The sequence below is a fragment of the Mesoplodon densirostris genome, chromosome 19, assembly GCF_025265405.1.
Source record: "Mesoplodon densirostris isolate mMesDen1 chromosome 19, mMesDen1 primary haplotype, whole genome shotgun sequence".
NCBI lineage: Eukaryota > Metazoa > Chordata > Mammalia > Artiodactyla > Ziphiidae > Mesoplodon > Mesoplodon densirostris.
In genome coordinates, this window is record NC_082679.1 from 19,542,802 (window position 1) to 19,562,500 (window position 19,699).

The following is a 19,699-nucleotide window of genomic DNA, read 5'->3' on the forward strand; positions in this document are numbered from 1 at the left end:
TATATTTTAATTACTTTTTTAAAGGTATATCTTGAGAACATAAAGCCCTCATTATTTTTTTCCAAAATTATCTTGCCAATTCTAGAATATTTTATTTTCTGTATGAACATTAGAATAACTTTGTTAGATTCTATATGTTGAGTAAAAATAAATTGAATTAACTTGGGAAGAATTGACACCTTCAGATGCTCTCCCTATAGGAACATAAAACATCAATTCATGCTTTAAAGCTTCTTTTATGTCTCCAGTATAGTTTCATAGGTCTTTAACTTTATTTTTCATTGTTTTATTTATTTATTGTTAACATCTTTACTGGAGTATAATTTCCTTACAGTGTTGTGTTAGTTGTGGCTGTATAACAAAATGAATCAGCTATATGCATACATATATCCCCATATTCCCTCCCTCTTGCATCTGCCTGCCACCCTCCTTATCCCACCCCTCTAGATGGCTGTAAAGGACCGAGCTGAGCTCTCTGTGCCATGCAGCTGCTTCCCACTAGCTATCTATTTTACATTTCATTGTGTATATATGTCAATGCTACTCTCTCACTTCGTCCTAGCTTGTCCTTCCCCCTCCCCATATCCTCAAGTCCATTCTCTACAACTGTGTCTTATTCCTGTCCTGCCCCTAGGTTCATCAGAACCAAGTTTTTGTTTTTAGATTCCATATATATGTGTTAGCATATGGTATTTGTTTTTCTCTTTCTGACTTACTTCACTCTGTATGACAAACTATAAGTCCATCCACCTCACTACAAATAACTCAATTTCATTTCTTTTTATGGCTGGGTAATATTCCATTGTATATATGTGCCACATCTTCTTTATCCATTCATCTGTCGATGGACACTTAGGTTGCTTCCATGTCATGGCTATAGTAAATAGTGCTGCAATGAACATTGTGGTACATGACTCTTTTTGAATTATGGTTTTCTCAGGGTATATGCACAGTAGTGGGATTGCTGGATCATATGGTAGTTCTATTTGTAGTTTTTTAAGGAACCTCCATACTGTTCTCCATAGTGGCTGTATCAATTTACATTCCCACCAACAGTGCAAGAGTGTTCCCTTTTCTCCACACCCTCTCCAGCAATTGTTGTTTGTAGATTTTCTGATGATGCCCATTCTAACTGGTGTGAGGTGATACCTCATTGTAGTTTTGATTTGCATTTCTCTAATGATTAGTGATGTTGAGTAGCTTTTCATAAGCTTCTTGGCCATCTGTATGTCTTCTTTGGAGAAATGTCTATTTAGGTCTTCTGCCCATTTTTGGATTGGGTTGTTTGTTTTTCTGATACTGAGTTGCATGAGCTGTTTGTATATTTTGGAGATTAATCCTTTGTCAGTTTCTTCATTTGCAAATATTTTCTCCCATTCTGAGGGTTGTCTTTTCGTCTTGCTTATGGTTTCCTTTGCTGTGCAAAAGCTTTGAAGTTTCATTAGGTCCCATTTGTTATTTTTGTTTTTATTTCCATTACTCTAGGAGGTGGGTCCAAAAGGATCTTGCTGTGATTTATGTCATAGAGTGTTGTGCATATGTTTTCCTCTAAGAGTTTTTTAGTGTCTGGCCTTACATTTAGGTCTTTAACCCATTTTGAGTTTATTTTTGTGTATGGTGTTATGGAGTGTTCTAATTTCATTCTTTTACATGTAGTTGATCAGGTTTCCCAGCACCGTTTATGGAAGAGGCTGTCTTTTCTCCATTGTATATTCTTGCCTCCTTTCTCAAAGATAAGGTGACCATATGTGCATGGGCTTATTATCTCTGGGCTTTCTATCCTGTTCCATTGATTTATATTTCTATTCTTGTGCCAGTACCATGCTGTCTTGATTACTGTAGCTTTGTGGTATAGTCTGAAGTCTGGAAGCCTGATTCCTCCAGCTCCGTTTTTCTTTCTCAAGATTGTTTTGGCTATTTGGGGTCTTTTGTGTTTCCATACAAATTGTGGAATATTTTGTTCCACTTCTTTGAAAAATGCCATTGGTAGTTTGATAGGGATTGCACTGAATCTGTAGATCACTTTGCATACTATAGTCATTTTCACAATGTTGATTCTTCCAGTCCAAGAACATAGTATAACTCTCCATCTGTTTGTATCATCTTTAATTTCTTTCATCAGTGTCTTATAGTTTTCTGCATACAGGTCTTTTGTCTCCTTAAGTAGGTTTATTCCTGGTATTTTATTATTTTTGTTGCAGTGGTAAATGGGAGTGTTTCCTTCATTTCTTTTTCAGATTTTTCATTGTTAATGTATAGGAATACAGAGATTTCTGTGCTTTAATTTTGTATCCTGCTATTTTACCAAATTCATTCATTCATTAGCTCTAGTAGGTTTCTAGTAGCATCTTTAGGATTCTCTTTGTATAGTATTCTGTCATCTGCAACCAGGGACAGTTTTACTTCTTCTTTTCTGATTTGGATTCCTTTTATTTCTTTTTCTTCTCTGATTGCTGTGGCTAAAACTCCCAAAACTATGTTGAATAATAGTGGTAAGAGTGTGTAACCTTGTCTTTTCCCTGATCTTAGAGGAAACGTTTTCAGTCTTTCATCATTGAGAATGATGTTGGCTGTGGGTTTGCCATATATGGCCTTTATTATGTTTAGGCAGGTACCCTCTACGGCTACTTTCTGGAGAGTTTTTATCATAAATGGGTTTTGAATTTTTTCAAAAACTTTTTCTTCATCTATTGAGATGATCATATGGTTTTTATCTTTCAATTTGTTAATATGGTGTATCACATTTATTGATTTGCATATATTGAAGAATCCTTGCATTCCTGGGGTAAACCCCACTTGATCATGTTGTATGATCCTTTTAATCTGCTGTCGTATTCTGTTTGCTAGTATTTTGTTGAGTATTTTTGCATCTATGTTCATCAGAGATATTGGCTTTTAGATTTTTTTTGTGTGTGACATCTTCATCTATTTTTGGTGATCAGGATGATGGTGAACTCATAGAATAAGTTTGGGAGTGTTCCTTCCTCTGCTATATTTTGGAAGAGTTTGGTAAGGATAGGTGTTAGCTTTTCTCTAAATGTTTGATAAAATTCACCTGTGAAGCCATCTGGTCCTGGGCTTTTGTTTGTTGGAAGATTTTAAATCACAGTCTCAATTTCAGTGCTTGTGATTGGTCTGTTTATATTTTCTATTTCTTCCTGGTTCAGTCTCAGAAGGTTGTACTTTTCTAAGAATTTGTCCATTTCTTCCAGGTTGTCCATTTTTTTGACATAGAGTTGCTTGTAGTAGTCTCCATGATCCTTTGTATTTCTGCATTGTCAGTTGTTACTTCTCCTTTTTCATTTATAATTCTGTTGATTTGAACTTTCTCCCTTTTTTTTTTTTGATGAGTCTGGCTAACGGTTTATCAATTTTGTTTATCTTCTCAAAGAACCAGCTTTAACTTTTATTGATCTTTGCTATTGTTTCCTTCGTTTCTTTTTCATTTATTTCTGATCAGATCTTTCTGATTTCTTTACTTCTGCCAACTTTGGGGTTTTTTATTCTTCTTTCTCTAATTGCTTTCAGTGTAAGATTAGGTTGTTTATTTGAGATTTTTCTTGTTTCTTGAGGTAGGATTGTATTGCTATATACTTCCCACTTAGAACTGCTTTTGCTGCATCCCATAGGTTTTGGGTCATCACATTTTCATTGTCATTTGTTTCTAGGTATTTTTTGATTTCCTCTTTGATTTCTTCAGTGATGTCTTGGTTATTTATGAGTGTATTGTTTAGCCTCCATGTGTTTATATTTTTTACAGTTTTTTTTTCCTGTAGTTGATATCTAGTCTCATAGCGTTGTGGTCGGAAAAGATACTTGATATGATTTCAATTTTCTTAAATTTACCAAGGCTTGATTTGTGACCAAGATATGGTCTATCCTGGAGAATGTTCCATGAGGACTTGAGAAGAAAGTGTATTCTGTTGTTTTGGGATGGAATGACCTATAAATATCAATTAAGTCCATCTTATTTAATGTGTCATTTAAAGCTTATTTTATTTAAATATGTTTAAATATGTTTCCTTATTTATTTTCATATTGGATGATCTGTCCATTGGTGAAAGTGGGGTGTGAAAGTCCCCTACTATGATTGCGTTACTGTCGATTTCCCCTTTTATGACTGCTAGCATTTGTCTTTTGTATTGAGGTGCTCCTATGTTGGGTGCATAAATATTTACCATTGTTATATCTTCTTCTTGGATTGATCCTTTGATCATTATGTAGTGTCCTTCTTTTTCTCTTATAATATTCTTTATTTTAAAGTCTATTTTGTCTGATATGAGAATTGCTACTCCAGCTTTCTTTTGATTTCCATTTGCATGGAATATCTTTTTCCATCCCTCACTTTCAGTCTGTATGTGTCCCTAGGTCTGAAGTGGGTCTCTTATAGACAGCATATGCACGGGTCTTGGGTTTGTAGCCATTCAGCCAGTCTATGTCTTTTGGTTGGAGCACTTTATCCATTTACATTTAAGGTAGTTATCAATATGTATGTTCCTATTACCATTTTCTTATTTGTTTTGGGTTTGCTTTTGTAGGCCTTTTCCTTCTCTTGTGTTTCTTGCCTAGAGAAGTTCCTTTAGCATTTGTTGTAAAGCTGGTTTGATGGTGCTGAATTCTCTTAACTTTTGCTTGTCTGTAAAATTTTTAATTTCTCTGCTGAATCTGAATGAGATCCTTGCTGGGTAGAGTAATCTCGGTTGTAGGTTTTTTCCATTTCATCACTTTAAATATGTCCTGCCACTCCCTTCTGGCTTGCAGGGGTTCTGCTGAAAGATCAGTTGTTAACCTTATTGGGATTTCCTTATATGTTATATGTTGCTTTTCCCTTGCTGCTTTTAATATTTTTTCTTTGTGTTTAATTTTTGATAGTTTGGTTAATATGTGTCTCAGTGTGTTTCTCTTTGGGTTTATCCTGTATGGTACTCTCTGTGCTTCCTGGACTTGGTTGACTATTTCCTTTCCCATGTTAGGGAAGTTTTCGACTATAATCTCTTCAAATATTTTCTCAGACCCTTTCTTTTTCTCTTTTTCTTCTGAGATCCCTATAATTCGAATGTTGGTACATTTAATGTTGTCCCAGAGGTCTCTGAGACTGTCCTCAATTCTTTTCATTCTTTTTTCTTTATTCTGCTCCCTGGCAGTTATTTCCACCATTTTATCTTCCAGGTCACTTCTCCGTTTTTCTGCCTCAGTTATTCTATTATTGATTCCTTCTAGAGTATTTTTAAATTCAGTAATTGTGCTGTTCAGCACTGTTTGTTTGCTCTTTAGTTCTTCTAGGTCTTTGTTAAATGCTTCTTGTATTTTCTCCATTCTGTTTCTGAGATTTTGGATCATCTTAACTATCATTGCTCTCAATTCTTTTTCATGTAGGTTGCCTATTTCATCCTCATTTATTTGGTCTTGTTGGTTTTTACCTTGCTCTTTCATTTGTAACATATTTTTTTGTCGTTTCATTTTTTTTTTTTTTTTTGATGGGTTGTGCTGTATTCCTGTCTTACTGGTTGTTTGGCCTGAGCCGTCCAGCATTGTAGTTTGCAGCCAGTTGGATAGAGTTGGGTCTTTGTGCTGGGATGAGGACCTCCAGGAGGCCTCACTCTGATTGATATTCCCTGGGGTCTGAGGTTCTCCGTTAGTCCAGTGGTTTGGACTTGGAACTCCCACCGCAAGAGCTCGGACCTGACCTTCAGCCTGGGAACCAAGACCCCGCAAGCTGCATGGTACTGTTTAAAATAAAAGGAAGAAAGAAAGAAAGGAAGAAATAAAGTATAAAAAAGGAGCAGTATAATATCAAAGAATAGAAAATAAAATAAAATTAGAAAGATAAAGAATATATTAGGGAAAATAAAACTATAATTGAAACAACTGCAAGAAGGTAAAATAAATCCACAACAGAAAAAAGAAAAAAAAAAAAGCATGGGGGAGGGAACAAGCCAAAAGGAGAGATCACTAATAGAGTATAAAGAATAAAATAAAATTAGAAAAATAAAATATTTATTAGGAAAAATAAAAATATAAAATAATCAACAACAATGAATCAACAAGGTAAAACAGGACCCCAATCTAAAACAGGAAAAACGAAAAGAAAAAAAAGCCTTGGCTAAGGGGGTGGAGTGTAGGCAGGGGTGGAACTTAGGCAGGAGTGGAGTATATGGTTGGGGGGTGACGGTTGAGCATGGGGTGGGGCCTAGGCGAGGCGACATTCAAACGTGGGGCGAGGCCTCTGCTTAGGACCTGTGCAGAAGGGGAGAGGCAGCACAGAGGAAGGAGGGCCTCTGGAGTGTGGAGTTTAGAGGTGGGGCCATGAGTGAGGGTGTGTGGGTGGGGCTTAGGCCCAGGACATTGAAGAGGTCTCCGAGTGTAGAGGTGGGGCCCTGGGTGGGGTTGTAGGGGTGGGGCTTGGGCTCTGCGTGGCAGGAGGAAGGCTCTGAGGGCAGAGGATTAGGCCTGGGAGCCTAACAGGCTTCCCAGTGCATAAGGGGACAGGGAACGCACTGGCTCTGTTCCATTCTGTTCTTTCATGCCCCTCCCCCACCATCTCCCCAAGGGTCTCCCCTGTCCCCCCTGGACCCCTACCAGTGGGTGGGTCCCTCTGGGTTTAAGCACTTCTCCCCTCCCCCAGCCACCTCTCAGGGCTGCTGGTCCTGGAGGTCTGGCCTTTACTTTTGTTTCCCCTTCCCTTCCTCCCACTCCCTCAGGAACCATGTGGCTAGAGGGGGCCCAGGTGGGCAGAGATCAGGCCCAGGATCTCAGCAGGTTCCTGGGGGGCCAAGTGGGCAGGGGAAACCTGCCCATGCTCCCTTTTGATCCTCTGCCTTCCCAATGGTTCCCCAATTTCCCCCTTCCTGGGTGGGATCCCTTCCCCTCCCCCAGCTGCCCCTCAGGGGCACCAGTCCCATCCCACCTCCACTCCTCCTTCCCCTTCACTCACCCCCCCATCCTACCAGGTCGCTGAGGGCTCCTCCCATCCCCTTAGGTCCCCCACTGGTGCCTGGTAGGTGCCCTAGTTGTGAGGAGACGTGCATTCCACGCCCTCCTAGTATGCCATCTTGACTCCACCCCTCACTGTTTTATTTTTGAAATTAAGTTTTAAACAAGTAATGCATCAACATGATCTAAAAATTAAAATTTATGTAAAAAGATACACCCAGGAAGTCTCACTCCCATCTCAGACCCTTCACCTACAAGCAAATATTTTTATTATTTTTTTTTATCCTCACAGCGCCCCTTTGAGCAAAAAGATGCAACTACAGATATATCTTTTTGACCCCCTCACCTCCCTGACAATAAAAGCAGCTTACTGTGTGCATTATTCAACTTTGCTTTTTGTCACTTAGTAATATTAGCTCAGCCTCCTCATTCCTTTCCTCAGTTGTATACTGTTCCACTTGTGTGGATATGATAGAGTTTATTTAAACCAGTCCGTTATAAATGGATATGGTATTATTTTAAGCTTTTTGCTATTACAAGCTTTCCTACTATGAGAAACCTTATAAATATACCTTTTTGTACGTGTGCAGGTATATCTGTGGGATAAATTCCCAACAGTGAGATTGTTGATTCACCGGGAATATTTATTTTTCATTTCTATAAATATTGTCCAGTTGCCCTCCATGAAGGGGCATTATTTTGCCCTGAACCAATAATACCGATGGCTGTCTCCCCAGAACCTCTCCACCAGCATGTGTTTTCCAACTGTTGGACTTTCCAATTGGATAGCTGAAAACTGGTACCTCAATGCAGCTTTCATTCGCATGTCTCTTGTCGTGAGTGAATTTGAGCCTCTTTTCGTGTTTCAGAGTCATCTGTGATTCTTTATCTGCCTATGGTCAGTCTATACCTGTTGTTCTGATCTGTTTTCTACTGGGCTTTGTAAGGGATTTATTTCTGGGAACATTGTCTCATTCAGTCTTCACAATTCCCCTGCAGCATGGTCTACAGATAAGGAAGGGCAGGTTTAGAGAGTTTAGGCAACTTGTATGAGATCACACAGCTAATGAGGATGCAGGGCTGGGCTTCTAACCTATTTTTACCTGACCTCGAAGCACCCTTTCCTCTAAGTCACCCTGACTCTCCAATGCACCAACCCTTATCTGCTGCCTGAGTCCCACTGCAGAGCCCCAGGTCCAGACTTAGGTAGCCTTTGCTTGAATGTCTCTGGTGACAGGGCCCAAACAGCCTGTTCCACTTCCTCTCTTTCTTTTCTTTTTCTATTGTGGTAAGTATACATACTATAAAATTTACCGTGTTAACTTTTGTAAGTGTCCACTTCACTGGCATTAAGTACATATGCGTTTTGGTGCGGCCCCCACCATCCATCTCCACACCTTGGTCGTCATCTCAAACTGAAACTCTGAAACGATTGAACATCTCCCATTGCCCCTCCCCCCAGCCCTGGGCAAACACCACTCTTTCTATCCATCAAGTTCCTCATGTAAATAGAATCATACAAATTTTGCCCTTCATAACTGATTTATTTCAGTCAGCACCATGTCTTCAAGTTTCATCCATATTGTGGCATGTATCACAATTTCCTTCCTTTTTTTTTTTTAAATTTTTAAAAAATTTTCATTTTATATTGGAGTATAGTTGATGTACAATGTTGTGTTTGTTTCAGGTGTATAGCAAAGTGATTCAGATATACATACACATATATCTGTTCTCTTTCAGATTCTTTTCCCATTTAGGTTATTACAGAATATTGAGTAGAGTTCCTTGTGCTGTACAGTAGGTCCTTGTTGATTATCAATTTTATATACAGTAGTGTGTATATGCTAATACCAAAGTCCTTCCTTTTTAAAGCTGAATAATATTCCATTGTATTTATAGATCACATTTTATTTATCCATTCATCTGTTGATGAGCAAGCACATGGATTATTTCCACATTTTAGCTATTGTGAATAATGCTACAATGAACACTGGTGTACAAATGAAACCACTATTCTAGTCTTTGTTTTTAGTCCTTTTGGGTACATACTCAGAAGTGAAATTGCTGGACTGTATGGGAATTCTGTGTCTAATTTTTTGAGCAATCTCCAGATTCATCTCTCTTTGGACTCTCTAATTTCCATGGCACTAAATGCACCTCCAGTCCCCCTTTCATGTACCAGAGCAGCCCTGGCTGCTTTCTCAGAGTTCTCCCAGCTCAACCACCTGAGGGTTTTGATCTCTTGGACCTTGAAGGAACCCAATGCTTGTGACCACCTTATTGGTCTTGCTCTGGTAATCGGGGAAAATTCAGACCCTTCACAAGCCTTCTCTCTCAGGCAGGATGCTGTAACCTTGACACTAACACCCTGCAGCAGGTATCTATAGCTTTACCCACCTGGCATCCATATCTGTCTCTTCTGGGGAGAGTATCAGGCTTGTCCCTTGGGGCGGTCCCCTTGTGGCATTGCACTCAGTCTTAGGAGGACTGCCTGATCTTCCCTAGCCAAGAGCTGGGCACATTGAAGGGTCCTCTCTCTCTCTCTCTCTCTCTCTCATTCCCCATCTCTAAGGAAAACACATGGCACTCATGTCATGAGATCATGCAGGCAGAGTTCCCTGAAATAGCTGTCTATTCTTTCCTGTCACTTGAATCCTCAATTTTCCTGCCCTCTTCACATTCTTCCATCTTTCCTGTGATTCTCCCAATAAACCGATATTTTTGCTTAAGATATCCCACGAGCTGGCACACATGGAGCTCCCAGCTGCAGAGGGGAATTGAAAGGGGCTCGGTCTCTTTTGCTCGCATACTGTCCTGCAGGGCACAGCTCTGTGCTCCTTTGTGTCTCCAGCGACCGCTTCCCCTCACCCTTGGGTTGTGTGAGGAACAGAGCTCTCTTAGCTCTGTAGCCAAGAGAGGGCACAGGCCTGTCTCCCAGTGGGGACACACCCCCCAGCTTCCTCTTCCCCACCCCACCCCACCCCTCCTGCGTTGGGAAAGCCTGCAGGGCTGTGGTAAACGTTGATGGAATTGACTTGCAGAGAAGTGGGTGAGATCCCAAGCAATTTGGGTTTTCCTCTGTCCAAACAGACAGTCAGCTGGATAATCAACTGATTCGAGAAGTGGGGGATTGACAGCAGGTTTGAAAAGCACAGAAACCGACATAAGCCAGGCTCAGATGAATGCAAAGGGAACAAGCTTTTTTGAACACTTCCCAAGGTATTACAGAGAAAATGTTCAAAGTAAGTCTAGAAAGTTCTCTACTGCTAGGCCAAGACTTGGCCCTCTGCGTCATCTAAAAGACTGTTGATTCTGGATGGAGCTTTTACCCATGTCAATGTGCTCCTCAGAAAACAAATGTATTACAACAGACATGACCGTGGAGCAGCAGGTGGTAGGGGAAATACCTAAGATATTACACAGGAAATTCTGAGCCCTGAAGGTCTGCCACCAAAAAATGACCAATGAGAGGTCATCTTCTTATTTGTTACCATCACTATGGAAACTCACTGGAGGATGCTCAAGCCAGGATACTGAGGAGAGGGCAGCACAAGCCAGCCAGTTCTGATCCTTTCCTGAGGAGTGATTCCTGTGCACCCAAGCAAGCACCCATGACCAGCAATGTTCTGGTGGTGCTGCTGCTTTCTGGCCCAGGATCCCCCAGAAGCAGGCCAGGAGCTCCAGACCTCAGCCTCCAGCTCTGACACTGGTCATCCTTGAAGACTTCCTGGAGAAACGTGGCATAACAAGGGCTTAAATAATAAGGCTGACCCCGGAAGGCCACGAGGGTGAAAGTAAAGAGATCCCAAAAGACACAGTGGTTGGGTCTGTGGGTACACAGCAGGGTGTGGTAGGGGTGCATGGGGCTGCGGCCATGCAGACTGGAGCCTAAGTCCTGGCTCTGCTAGCTCTGACTCAGAGTAGTCACTCAACCCCTCTGAACCTTGGTTTCCTTCTCTAAAATAAGGGATAAAATATTTGTTCTAAAGAGTTATTAGGAGGATTCAATGAGACACCATATTTTAAAGCCCCTGCTAGAGCCCTATGTACACAAATTGCTTGAAATACGCGGGCCTTTATTCTTCTTTAATTCCTCAGTTCTGTGAGCCATGTCTTGTAATAACTAGTCCAGCTTTTAGAATTCTGTTATGGCCAGGGGTGAGCTGGGACTCACAGAGAACAGCCCACATCTGAGGCTGCAGTGATGGGTTCAAGGCCATTTGGACCCACATTTCATAGCTTGGCTGGGTCCTCCCAAGATGGGCAGCCCTTGGTGAACAACAGTCACGGGGCTAGGGACGAGGGGTGGAGGTGGCAGAGAGGGCCAGTGGCCAGCCATGCTGTCATGAGGGAGGGCCCCACAGACACCAGGCCTGGCTGCGCATCTCAGAAATTAACATCTCAGAGGGGCTTAGCCTGCCCCCACCCCCAATCTCAAGTAGCCTTGATGGTTAACTTTGCACATTAGCTTGACTGGGCTAAGGGATGCCCACATAGCTGGTAAAACGTTATTTCCAGGGGTGTTTGTGAGGCTGTTCCTGGGAGAGATTAGCATTTGAATCTGTAGGTTGAGTAAAGAAGATCACCCTCATCAATGCAGGCAGGTGGGCATTAGCCAGTCTGCTGAGGTCCCAAACAGAACACAAAGGCAGAGGAAGGAAAAATTTACTCTCTGAGCTGGGACATCCACCTTTGCCGGCACTTGGACATCAGCACGCCTGGTTCTCAGGCCTTCAGGCTTGGATTGGAATCAACCACTGGCTTTCCTAGGTCTCCAGCTTGCAGTCAACAGATTGTGGGACTTCTCAGTATCCATATTGTGTGAGCCAGTCCTTCATAATAAATCTCTTTTTGTATGTCTACACATTTCCTATACTGTTTCTCTGGAGAACCCTGGCTTATATGTACCCCTCTCATCCGGAGTCACTCCCTCCCATGCCATCATTTTGCCCATGTTTACTTGTTTATTATCAGTCTCCCCAGCAGGAAGAGGAACCCCTAAGGGAACATTTCAGGTCTTTTTCCCCACTGTATTTCCAGCAACAAGCACTGTCAGCAATAAATGTATGTTGAATGGATTAATGAACAAGCTGAAAGTCGTAACTGCCAGGACAAGCTGTGTTGGTCTGGGTTCCCCCAGGTGCAGGCCTTAATACAAGGACTCAACCACTCAAATACTGGCTTATTGGGGAAGTGAAAAACATGGGTAGAGGTGTGGGAAAGTGAGACAAGAAAGGAGAAGGGCCAATAAATGGTATTTCATCAAGCAGTTTGCCACTGCGGGTGACTAGAGCCTAATTCTGATGGGGAACTGTTCCACACTGATGGAGCCTGACACACTTCCAAGCTATCTCATAAAAGGGATGGGGAGCTGAGATGTTTATCCACCAGGTCCTGGCAGTCACTGGTTGAGAATGCCTCCCTGGGTGGAGAGCACACTTTTGTCCTGGCTGCAGGGACAGGAGCAATCTTCCAGTCACAGAAGTGCAGGCTCCAGCCAGTGGATGTTGGACCTGTGTGCACAGAAGAGAAAAGTGCAAGGCTTGAGCACAAACAGCATCTGTGGTACCTCCATTCTGAGCACTTGGAAGAAGGTAAGTGTGAAGGACTGAGACGTGAGTGATGAGATATGTAAAACTATATATTTAAAAGATATGTGTGCAAAGGGTAGGCTTTTGACTGATTCCTCATGCTGTGATTAATACTGATTAACCTCTTGGTTTTTTTTTTGTTTGTTTGTTTTTTGTGGAAAAGGGGAAAACCAAAAAGAAGAAAATATTGCCCAGATGGCAAGGTGGCTAAAGCTTCTAATACCAAGCCTCAACTTTGGCCAGAGTAGGACCTGAAACTTTTCTCTGGGGAGTGACACATTTCCTGATCATCTTTCTGGAGAAGGCCAGTGTGTAACTTCCCAAGAGGCAGTACTCCATGAGTACTGGGTAGGGCACAGCACCCTCTAGGAATTTCCTAATGTTCCTTTCCCACTTTCATTCTCAATTCCTGCCTTCATAAATCCTTGATGTGCTCCTGCCAATGTCACCTACTCGTGGTTTTCTGTTAAGTCCCAGCATCTCCCAACCTGTGTGATGTGAGTTGTCCTATTTTACTTTCCCTGATCCTGTCATTCCTTCAAAACCCCAGGCATCATCTCTCCTGACAGGAGCACTTCTTAGTCATTTTACTAAAAGAGGTGGTTCTTTTTGTAACTCTGCTCACTACCAGGACCTTTCCTCTGTTGAGTTTTTTTCTCCCTGTGTGAAAGGGCTGTGCTCTTATCCAACCTCCCTGCCAGAACTGCTAAAGGGCTGGGATGATGGCCAATAGACTTGAGATCCTGAGCTGTGAATGGAAGAACGAAGGGCTAGCAATGCACCCACCAGTTGCCTGGCTGTATCTTCAAGAGTGGTACAGCTTTCTGAGTTTGGGTGCCTCTAGATGCTGACCCTGAGACAAGAATGTGGCTACAGGAAATACTTGTAGGTGGATGGAAAAGGAAGCTCAGCCAACAAAGGGTGCTTTATCAAGACAACTACCACAGTGGTGCCTGGAGCCATGGGAAATCCTGGGAAACCCCATCTGAGAGGTAAGAGAACTGGTGTAATCATATCCCATTATCAACAGTCATTGGTTGAGGGCTGATCCTGGGGTTGTTCGTTCCTTGCTGCTTCCCACCAGCTGTGTGTGGGCAGAGTGGGTTTCAGTGCTTCTGGAACAAAAATCTCTGAGGCACAGTGATGCAGACACTGACACCTGGAAGTTAAAGTGGGTCAGTGCACCTAGAATGGTGATGTCCAAAGGCTCCGAATGGGGCTTGGTTACTCCTGGGCTCATCCCATAGGACCCTGGTCCTGAGGCTGGGATGATCCATCTAGTCAAATTTCCCATAGCTTCTGTGAAGCAAGGCAGCAATCCAGACCCCAGGAGTTCAGAAAGATCTACAGGATCACTGAGAACCTAGGTTAGGCATCCTCCTAAGCTTGTCCCCAGCAGGTTGACAAGCAGGATGTAACACACTTCCATACTTTGGTATGCACCATGTTCTTCAGCCAGAGGAATTTCTTCCTTATCCATCTTCTCTCCTCAGAGAAGAGCCTGTTGGGTTACCCATCATAAACAACCATTCTGGGAAAGCAGAAGCATACCAGTCACTTCCATACAACACCTGGCCCTAGCCACTGGGCTGGTAAGCCCCCCAGGAGGGATAGTCATCTGGTGGCCTGTCACTGGTCCATAATCACAGCTTGGTGGAGGTTTCATCAGTCACTGACTGGGGTTGGAACTGAATTGAACTTCCACTTTGCAAGCCTTCCCTGTGTGCTGGATTGTACATTTGGTGCCATAAAATATTCACTTCAGGTATTTCTTCAATTGGAACTCATAAAACCAGTAAGAACATAAAACTCTATTTAAAAAAACTCAATATAAACAGTAAACTCATTGAAATCAAGAGCCAAAGTAGTATCTGTCATGCATTCAGAGTTCCTCCTTCAAGTAAGCAGAGAAACTTGGGACAGTGTGTCAAAGAAGCTCTCAGAGGGCATCAGAGTGGACAGTTGCATGGCTGCATCCCAGGATGTTTGGAGACAAAGAAAATCCCAAGCAATGAGAAGTCTCATCGTGTAAATATGTCTTCCACTTTGGAATCATTGCAGATATCATATGCAGATGAAATTAGTTGTAGCTGACATTGTTTTGATAATTCCTTGTAAGTTAGAAGAAGAATTAACATGATCTTTGAAACGTTCCTGACAAGAGAAATGGTCCCCTGGTGCCCTTGGTCCCTCCTTCAAAATGTGTCACCAACAATGCAGAAAGAAGTTTGAATCATAAAGAGTGAAAGAAGTTAACTGTTTTTTCTTCTTCCCAGAGATGGTAGAATGGGATAAGAAAAGCCACAGGGCCACCCACAGAGAGGAGAACACAGAGGAGCATTCTTAGAACCTTCTGGCCATCATGGTTGGTGGCGTCATCACCAACAGCTTAAAGAGATGGCAACTGTGAACTCTGGTTTTCGTGTCTGGATCCCAGAGGCTGAGAACCAATGACTTGGCCCAGCACTGAATGGATGTGAGATCTGAAGTAACATGGGCTGATTCAAAACTTTCAGTGAAATGCTGCTAATTCCCCAGGTCACAGCCAAGTCACAGCAACCTTGACTTTCTTCACTGGATACGCCCCAAACAAGAGAAGCTAAGTCACCATCTCTGGCTACACACACATTGGACACTTCCTTACCTTGGTTGAGTGGCAAAAGGTTCTTTGTAAGGTGCCCTGACAAGTTGCTGCTGGTCATTCTGGCTCTGGCACTCAGTCCATGGACACCCTGAATCACAGCCATCTGACAGTCTCTATGGCCAAAGGAAGTCCCTAGTGGCCAATTCCCACTGTCCTAACACACTCCGTGGCCTGCCCTGCTTGTACCCCTGAGCACACAGGAAGAATCGAACATAGTCCTCTAGGACAGGTCTGGTCTAATAGGAAAGATGGGATGTGGTCCCAAATAGTACCACAAGCCAGCCAGGAATCAGCCTCACACTGTGTCAGAGGAGGGCCTTGGGGCTGGGCCACCAGAGACGTTTTGGAAAGGCATGGAGGGAAAGATGGAGAAACACATGGCAGAAAAAAAGCTTAGAGGTTTTCCTTCACTTCAGTAGGTGGTGAAGAACCTACCATGGTTTTGCATTTAAGAACTTGTGAAATTCTGGTAACATGTAGTCAAAGAAAAATAGTAATTCCTAGGACTGAGATTTCCTCACTCAAAGATTAATAGTAATACCAAACTACTTTTGTCTTGTTTCTCTCTAGGCAGTGGGAAGAATCTGGACTCTTTCTCTCCATCAGTTAAGCTCAGCAAGTCTCCAGTGGATACTCAGCCCAGTAAGAGTCTCTGGAGAGAGGTATATCCCATCTAGCCCATAAGACAAGTGTATCTCATCTGGCTCTCTGAGCCTCTTAATCCAGAAGGTAGGAAGAGTAGGAGCCCATGTGTGGACTCCAGGCAACACTGTGAATGTTCTGGGTTATTCTTCCCCTTCTCATCCCCAGGTCTCAGCCTGAAAACCATACTTTTAAGAGGCCAACCTGCTCCCTTCCCTTACATGGCTCTCCATCACCGATCTCTGTCATGCTACCCTCTTCATTTCCTTTGTGGGACATTTAGCAATTTAAAATTACATATTTGCCTTGTTGTTTACTGCCTGTCACACCCTCAAAATGTCAATACCCTGAGAGCAGAGATCTTATCTGTCTGTCTGTCTTTCTCACCGCAAACAGCACATCTTCTAATACAAACAGCACCTCTCACAGAGAATGGACTCTATAAATATTTGTTGAATGAACCAAGGTAAAATCTGCGGAAGGAATGTGATTGACTGTCAAGATGGTTGGCATCACTGGTAACCACTACAAATGGTGAAGAAGGATCTTTTGATCCATGTTTATTTGAATTCTGAAAAGAGTAGATTTCAGTGTAGACATTGGCAGGTGGTTAGATTTGGACAGGCTGAAGGTGTAGGGTTGACTTGCCAGGCAAATAGAAGAAAGTAGCCATGAATGAACAGAATATTGATGAAGAATAGGCAGTATGGCAAAGGGCCTGTCCCAGGGAATAAAGAGATAACTCCCTGAAATTGTCCCCACCAACCTCCAGCCTCTCTGAAAGCCAGCCCTCCTTCCCAATGTCCTGGCTGACACGTCTCAGAAGATTTATTGACATAATAGACACCATTCTAAAGACTTGGCCCAGTACCAAATGTAAAATAGATAGCTAGTGGGAAGCAGCCGCATAGCACAGGGACATCAGCTTGGTGCTTTGTGTCCACCTAGAGGGGTGGGATAGGGAGGGTGGGAGGGAGACACAAGAGGGAGGAGATATGGGGATATATGTATATGTATAGCTGAGTCACTTTGTTATACAGCAGAAACTAACACACCATTGTAAAGCAATTATACTCCAATAAAGATGTTAAAAAAAAAAAAAAAAAAGACTTGGCCCAGGATCACACATCAAAACTGCAAGTTTGAAAGGATTAGAAACATCGGACAGATATTTCATCTTGACTCTAGACTTAATTAAGATATTGCTAGAGCAATACCTTAGACAAGCAAAGAACTAGGACTTTATCCAGCCATCCTCCATCCCTGTAAAAAATAAAATAAACGTGGATTGCATGAAGTGAGGTATTCATAATTATTTCATGCTGAGGGGAAAAAAAACAAATGAAGAAGTATCAGGAGCTCATGTCATCAATTTCACAGGTCTAGGTTTAATCAGAGTACCTTATACTGCTAAAACACCAGCCTCTTTATTCTAAGATGTTTGTAGGTATCATCAAATCAATATCAGTTGAAATACTCTTTAATGATGTGATCATTTCAAAATTAGACTAATTTTAATTAGCAACAAAAGCATTTTTGGAACAGAAAACCTATAGCTTTCTCAGCTGATCCATGCTTCTGATATCATTTAGAATTTTCCTAAGGGGGAAAAGGCAGGATTTAATTTCCAATGAACATTAATCTTGATTTTTCGTAGCACCCAAGTTACTCTCAGGTAGTAAGTTAAGTTCTTAAGAAAGCTCTTGACCTTTTAAAGGTCTCTGAGGTGCTTTTGGGGGCCCACTGAAATCTACTCCATGTGTTATTCCCAGGCAGTCACAAGCATGAAGAAAGAAGACACCACGAGTTTCTCATTCCAGAGTTTTGACCATCCTGATCGTCCTTCTCTAATGGATTCCATCCACTCATCACATCCTTCATTCTACTGCCCTAGGAACCCCAAACTGGAGACCCAAGGGCTACCTTCAGATCTTGCCTAATTATGCCTTGTTGGGCCGCACATTATTGACCATCATGGAATTTTTAGAAAAAAAAAAAATTAAATGAGTTGTCTTTATTTCAAATTGGAAGATTTCATCTAAAATCCAGATTTCTTACTTCTTTTGATAAGCTAAAAGATCTGAGAAATGACACCATTGGTCTCCCCAATTCTTTTCCACTCCTTCCACCTCTCCCACAGAGCCCCAGTTCTGTTCGGTTATTGTCCTACCTGTTTTCAATTATTGATCCCAGACCCAGGAAGGGATCTGATCCTCTAAGCCAGTCAGCATACTCCATTCTCCTAGGGTCTGTTATTGGTCCAAGAGTGGCAGGTGACCTGGGTGTGTCCAGTCAGAAAGAAGGAACAATCTTATAGCCTGTGGTTGGAGAGACAGTTACTCCCATTCACACCAAAGAGAATAAAAGAAAGCAAGCAACCCCAGCTGTTATGGCCCACCAGCCAGCAATCATGAGAACAGCCAGCCAGAGGAGAAAGCCAAAGCTGATGAAAGAAAGAAAGAAAAGAAAGAGAGAAAGAGAGTAAGAGAGAAAGAGAGAAAGAGAGAGAGAGAGAGAGAGAAAGAGCGAAAGAAAAAGAAAGAGAGAAAGAAAGAGAGAAAGAAAGAAAGAGAAAGAGAGAAAGAAAAAGAAAGAGAGAGAGAAAGGAAGAAAGAGAGAGAGAGAGAAAGAAAGAAAGGGAGAGAGAGGGAGGGAGGAAGGAAGCAAGGAAGGGAAGGAAGGAGGGTGGGATGGAGGAAGGAAAGAGAGAGGGAGGAAAGAGGGAGGGAAGGAAGGAAGAAAGAAAAAAGAAAAAGGAAGAAAGAAATAAAGAAAAAGAAAGAAAGAAGGAAGGAAAGAGAGAGGGGAGGAGGGTGGGAGGGAGGGAAGAAGGAAGGAAGAGAGAGGGAAAGACCCAGATTCTTTTTTTGTTTGTTTGTTATTTCTTGTCTTTTTTTTAAACATCTTTATTGGAGTATAATTGCTTTACAATGGTGTGTCAGTTTCTGCTTTATAACAAAATGAATCAGTTATACATATACATATGTTCCCATATCTCTTCCCTCTTGCGTCTCCCTCCCTCCCACCCTCCCTATCCCACCCCTCTAGGTGGTCACAAAGCACCAAGATGATCTCCCTGTGCTATGCGGCTGCTTCCCACTAGCTATCTGTTTTACATTTGGTAGTGTATATATGTCCATGCCACTCTCTCACTTTGTCACAGCTTACCCTTCCCCCTCCCTAGATTCTTGATGGAACTGTTGAGTCACTGCTAGAGCATGCATCAAGCCCAATACCTCTGGATGTTCAGTTACATGAAATGACAAAAAAATAGTCCTATTCTTAAACCCAGTTGGAATCAGTACCCATGCTTTCCACTGCTAGAGCAAACTTAATTTTAAATTAGTGACGCCGACTCACATCTCTCCCTGCCATAGTGACCAACTCTGGCACCTATCGTTGGGGTCCCCACCGCCCTTGACTATCTTCCTAACACCTAGGCTGAGTCTTCTGATGTTTATCATGGTGCTTGAATGTTGTTTCATAGAGAAGAGGTAAGAGGGATGTGAAGTGTTCCTTGTACCCATGTCATGATCAAAAGTGGGGAGATAAGACCTAAACTAAGAAGGCTGAGTGTTTCAAGGAAAATAAGAGAAAATAGTTTTTTTATACCTGACCTATGTCACTCGTTTGTGTTACCTGCAGGGCTCCTGGGGATATGTGAATTGCTGGCTGGTTTTTAATCAGCACACTTCCAGGGAGATGTGTCCCATGGTGTCCTGTGCATAGGAGTGTGCTTCCCATCTTTCAGTGAGATGTCTATCCCAGCTGGTCCCCAGAGGACACATCAAGGGGTGTCCTGGTAGCCGCCCTGCACAGGGTCAACCTGACCCAGCCATGGCCTGGGCTGCTCTGGCCTCCCACTTCTCGGGGAGACATCGTGTCTGAC